Source organism: Brassica napus, unplaced genomic scaffold (genome assembly GCF_020379485.1).
Source record: "Brassica napus cultivar Da-Ae unplaced genomic scaffold, Da-Ae ScsIHWf_469;HRSCAF=716, whole genome shotgun sequence".
Taxonomy (NCBI): domain Eukaryota; kingdom Viridiplantae; phylum Streptophyta; class Magnoliopsida; order Brassicales; family Brassicaceae; genus Brassica; species Brassica napus.
This window is the reverse complement of record NW_026016543.1, coordinates 47,099-53,098: the sequence shown is the minus strand read 5'-3', so window position 1 is coordinate 53,098 and position 6,000 is coordinate 47,099. Positions and strand designations below refer to the sequence as shown.

At 45.1% G+C, this 6,000-nt stretch overlaps 1 non-coding gene across 1 annotated transcript; it reads right to left on the bottom strand.

Moving 5' to 3' along the window:
- Positions 1–4,633: 4,633 nt before the first annotated feature.
- Positions 4,634–4,740, bottom strand: LOC125604138. Its single transcript, XR_007335996.1, has one exon. It is a non-coding gene; the product is annotated as a small nucleolar RNA R71 (small nucleolar RNA).
- Positions 4,741–6,000: the final 1,260 nt, after the last annotated feature.

The following is a 6,000-nucleotide window of genomic DNA, read 5'->3' as shown; positions in this document are numbered from 1 at the left end:
CTTGGACGCCAACCACAGTGAGGACGGAACATGAGCAACTCGGGATTCATCTTCGTCTCAATTAAGAATCAATGCTGAGGTTAGTTGAGGCCAGTTAGGAGATATTGTGAGTCCTTATATACATCCGGGTCATTCCCTTTTCCGGGGCAAGAAAAGGAATAAGGATGTTCCCAAATTCTGAAGAATCCCTGGCATGAAGGATAAGCAGCGAAAAGGAAATCCAGTCCTTGCAGAAAAAAGGGAAATCCTTCCTACAAAAAGGAAAGTTTCGATAAATATATGCGCTTTTGAAGAGTAAGAAGAGCACCAAGTATCATCAACCAAACGGGCACCAGCCTCCTGATCATTTCCACGTATCAAGCCTTTAGAACTCCTCTTCAGAAAATAAAAGGTCCAGGCTCCGCTGTCTCCAAGACGCCATCAGAAGCCCAGAGCTTCTCCATCTTCGACAAGAAATCAGCGGTTCAATAGCGCCAGACCCCGGTCTGGAATAAGGGAACCGATCCTGCCCCGGGTTCAGAGTGTGGTTCCAGCCTGAGTGGAACCCGGGATCACAGGATTACTGGAGCTATGTCTTGCCTATGGGAAGCCTGCTGAGAATGAGCAACTCCGGTTGACTTGCGTGCACAGGTTATTCTCCGAATTCGATGACGAAATCGAGCAATAAGGGGCAAACTGTTGGGGAAAAATACTCAGGTATTGAATTTCTCCAGACCCCCGGCAGGACACCGGCCTCTGAGTCCCCGCTAAGAGGTACCCCGGTTCCCCGCTACAAAGTACTCCGCGTCCAGTCCCAGGGGACCGCCCCTTCCCCCGGGAAAAGGAAAACTTCAGAAGGGAAAACCATGATTACCGATATTTCGAATATTGAAGATTTTAACCTACTCCAACCGACTAAGGCCCGCCTTAAGAAGACTATATAAAGGGAACCTAAACCCTAAAGCAAGGGATCGACAGTTTGAGTTTTAGAGATTAGAGCTAGGCAGCTAGAACTAGGGTTCTTACTCAAAATTATTGTAGTTCCAGCTCTTTGATCTAATACAACGTCTCTTTCTACTTTCTTACTTGCAAATCAATACAAATACTAGTCTTGTCCATCGTTCTGTGGGTACTCACAAAGATCCTACACAAAAATCGCCTAACAATATGTAATATGCTCCCTGCCAGAGAGTAAGCGTGTAAGCTCCTCAAACAGTATATTGCATTATGTACTTCGTACCCGCATGGGAGTATGCTCTCTAGCAAGAGTACTAAATTTGACCGCATACTATGGCTTGTGCTAGACCATTCCTGCGATTGTCAAAGTAATCCCTTTTATTGATCTGGAGGCAGGGATAGATGCTAGGGTCGGAGCCGGAGCTTTTCTCAACAGGAACCTAGAGGCCAATATCCTGCCCGAGGCCTGGTGATTTTTCCCAACCAGTTTGCCCCTTATTTCTCGATTTCGTCTTCGAACTTGGGAATAACTTGTGCAATCAAGTCAACTGGAGTTGCTCATTCTCAGCAGGCTTCCCCTGGGCAGGACATTGCTCCAGTAATCCTTCTTTCCCAGGTTCTTCTTAGGTCTTGACCGTGTTCGGACCTGGAGGAGAACAAATTTCCCCAGGATAGACCGCGGACTAGTAGACGTTTCCAGGTACTAGACCTGCTTAGAAATGACCCGACGAAATTCAGGACCTTGGGTGCATTATATTGGATGTCAAGACTTATTAATGGGGCTCGTGGCCTGAAGTAGTTCTCTCTGGTTGGCGTGAGACCTGTTTGAGAAACGTTCGATGCTTCAGTGGGCATCAACATCGGCTTGTCGATGGCATGTCCCTTGGGCTTGGCGTGAACAGGACGTCGCTCTGAAGTCTCCTTTTATGGGTTTTTCTTAAGCCTGGGCCGTGTTTGAACCTTGAGGAGAATCGATTTCCCCGAGATAGATTCCAAGACTTGTGGCTTGTTTAGGTCGATTGACCTAGGGAGATTCAGGATCCTGGCCTTGCATGTCGATGGATGGCAAGACTCCTAGGTTCGGCTGGTTAAGATCACTTGTATCTGTTGAAATCTGCTGTAGTGATATGTTGCCCCGCTCGGAAGTTGGAATTCTTGATCTCGGATTCGCATTGCAGTGATAAGCAAGATATGTCTTCCTGGAGCAGGAGCTTGGTGGCGCATAGCCACATATTTCTTGGATCCGAATGGCACATTACTGGGGCAAGGAAACGAATTATTGATTTACTTCTTGCTTATGTGCCCCCATGATTGGATATCAGCTGGAGAATGATCTTCTAAAGAACATACGCCCTGACTCTAGGATGAAAAAGTTCTGTACTAGGTAGTAGTCGAGTGAAGACCGCGATTTTTTTCATTCCTTCTTCGGGAGGAACGAGACCCTTTGTTGAGGTGTGGAGGCCGATTCTTTGTCGTACTACCCAGAAGTATCGATGTACATCATGTAGGAACTCGTAGTCCCTAATGATTCTTCTCTGGAATCTAAGGCTCTTAAGGGCTTCATGTTCTGATTCTGTTGGATCTGTAGATTTGTTCTTGGTGATATCTTGCATATTCACATTGTTTTATCTATTTATTCATGTGCATTTTCATCATATAGATTAGGATTTAGTCATGTCTAGGTTGCATTTTGCATACATATGTCTCTATTAGGTATTGGAGTACCACATGGAGTTCCTGGAGACATTTGGGTACATTTGGAGCTCAAGGGAGGTGATTAGAGTGATCTTTGGACGAGCACTGCTTGGAGCGACTACATGAAGTCGCTGTGACACACATCCCGGAGCGACCTTGCCAGAGCGACGTAGAGAGGTCGCTCGCGTTTCTATCGCGAGACACCCCTCCCAGAGCGACGTTCCAAGGTCGCTCGCGTTTCCATGGCGAGACGACACCCAACAAAGCCCAGAGCGACGTCTTCAGAGCGACACAGCCAGGTCGCTCGCAAGGAGACGACCCGAGAGCGACGTCTTCGGAGCGACACAGCCAGGTCGCTCGCGAAGAAACGACTCGGGAGCGACCTCTCGCAGCGACGTGCCGAGGTCGCTCCGCGTCTATTTGTTTGGCGAATTCATGATTTCTCAAGGGCCTTTTGGTCATTTCATTATGCACGTTTTACATTGCCAAAAACCAAAGTTAAGTACTTTTGTAAGCCACAGCAGGCAAAAATCTATTTTCTGGAGAACAACTAGTAAAACTTCTTTTGATTCAGATTTCATTGCTTTCATCTTGTGTTCTTGTTGATTTCTTATCTATTTCTCTACATGATTAATCTGAAATCCAATATGGGTTTAAGAGGAATCATGGAGATTAGTGAGTAATCACCTTTTGAATTCATGGGTTAGGGAGATTAAGGGTGATTAGGTTAGTTCTAGGATGTTTTAGTGTAGATCATTCTTGTTCCTTGCTAGTAGAGTATTCATAATGCATCTTCTGAGTTGGCCACTCAAAAGTTGATCTTTAGACATTTTCCACCCACAAGGTGTTTGATGAAATGCCTGAGACAACTCTCCTAAGCTTTTAACATACTTTACCAAAGACATTTGTTGTTAAAGGTGTTAAGATAGCCAATAGACTTGTTAGTAATGATTGCGTTCATATTATTCAACCAAAGACATTTGATGTTTGAGATATGTTAGCAAATGAGCATTTATCTAGACATAGAGCTTGCTTAGAATTGTGTCTAGGCTTAAGGTTGATAGTTTGATTGATCGTTTGCCATCCTTAGTTCGAAACTTGATCACCCAAGGTCTAATCCCTATACCCATGAGTTCTCTTTTCCCTTAGTCAAGAAAGTATCTTCTGTAATTGCTTTCTAGTATTAGTAGTAGTTTAAAACTCATCTAAATCATTGGTTGCACTTAGATTAAGTGAGTACTTGCATTCTCAGTGCTTGATATCCCTCAGAACTGGTTCGACATTCACTATACTACAACATTTGTCTTAGGAGCCTTGAAAACTCCTAACATCAAATTGGCGCCGTTGCCAAATTCTGAGTAGATTTAAACATTGAGATTTAGTCACTTGCTTGAGACTAAGTCATTTTAATTTTGTTTTGTTACTGATTCTTCTTCTTCACCTACCTTTCACTTTCAGGTGTATGAACTTGAGGAGCAGGGGTCCATCAAACCTAGTTCCAATAGTAGCAGACATCAGAGCTTCTGAGAGGGAGTGTGCTAGAGCTAGAAGAGAAGAAGAACAACAAGCCCACTTGCTGAGATTCGATATTGATATGGAAGATCAACCGCAAGGGGCAGAACACCAACCGCGGGCAGCTCGACCCATTGGTACTTATGACCGGCCCAACATTCATGGTCATAGACTGGGAATCCGAGCACCGGCTGTGGCAGCCAACAACTTTGAAATCAAGTCAGGACTCCTCAACGTGATCGAGAACAACAAGTATCATGGCTTGGCTCTAGAGGACCCATTTGATCACTTGGACAAGTTCGACAACTATTGTGGGTTGTCAAAAACCAATGGTGTGTCCGAAGATGCCTTAAAGCTCAAGCTATTCCCTTTCTCTTTGGGGGATAAGGCACGTCAGTGGGAGAAGTCTCTACCCAGCGACTCTATCACCACTTGGGATGATTGCAAGAGAGCATTCTTGGAGAAGTTATTCTCTACTTCAAGAACTGCTAAGCTGAGAAATGAGATTTCCAGCTTTCAACAGAAGAACTTGGAAGGCTTCAGTGAAGCCTGGGAGAGATTCAAGGGCTACCAAGCTCAATGCCCACACCATGGTTTCTCTAAAGAGAGCTTGCTGAGCACATTCTACTGTGGTGCTCTTCCTAAGTACAGGGCCAGACTGGATACAGCTAGCAATGGGTTCTTCTTGGGGAGAACTGAGGAAGATGCAGAGGAGCTGGTTGACAACATGGTAAAGAGTGATGCAGTCTACAGTGGAGACCACGACAGAGGCAGTCGAACAGATGATAAGCAGACGAGGAAGGAGTTGAAAGCTCTACAGGATAAGATAGACATCCTCCTTGCTGATAAAGCCACACAAGAGCAGCTGCACTTTGTTGGTAACCCAAGCCAAGAGACACCACCTGTTGTCCATGAGCTTGAGGGTTTGGAAGGTCAGGAAGAGCTGTGTTTCATCAACAACAATGGTAGCTGGTACAAAAAAGAGCCCAACTTTCAGTACAACAACTACCAACAGAAATCCTATCCCAACAACCAACATAGCGGTTATCCGCCTCGAAACAACCAGCAAGGCAGCTATCAACCTCAGCAAAACCCCTCATCTGGTTCCTCTGCTCCTCAAGAGAGCAGCACTGACACCCTGCTGAAACAAATCTTGGAGTCTCAGACTAGAAGTGAGAAGCATGTTGGTTATGAGTTGAAGAACCTTCATTCCAAGATTGATGGGAGCTACAATGAGCTCAACAACAAGTTCTCACATCTTGCTTCTACGGTCAAGAATTTAGAGAATCAGTTTACTTCCATGAACACTCACCAGAATCGCCAGCAAGGATCTCTACCTGGAAAATCTGACCAAAACCCCAAGGAGGCCAAAGCTATCACCCTTAGGAGTGGTAAGCAGTTACCTCCTACAACCCTCACCAGGGATGCTGAGAAACTAGGTGAGGAGGTGGCCATCAACTTAGATGATGAAGTGGTGATTGTTGATGAGAAAATCAATGATGAAATCTTGGAGAAGATTGTGGAAGCCAAAGGTAAAGGAAAGGTGGGGGAAGAGAAGAAAACAGTGAAAGATGGTGAAGTTCTTGCTCCAGCAAGTGAGAATTCTTTTGTTCCTCCTCCCTATGAACCCAAACTACCATTCCCTGGTAGATTCAAGAGGCAGCTGCTAGAGAAGTACAAAGCTTTGTTTGAGAAGCAAATGAGTGAAGCTCAGGTTGCAATGCCCATCATCGATGCTTTCATGTTGATTCCTCAATACAACAAGTTCCTGAAATAAGTTGTAGCTGCAATGAAGAAGGAAATGGAAAGCATGATGATTCTTACCCATGAGTGCAGTGCCATCATCCAGAGGCTTGA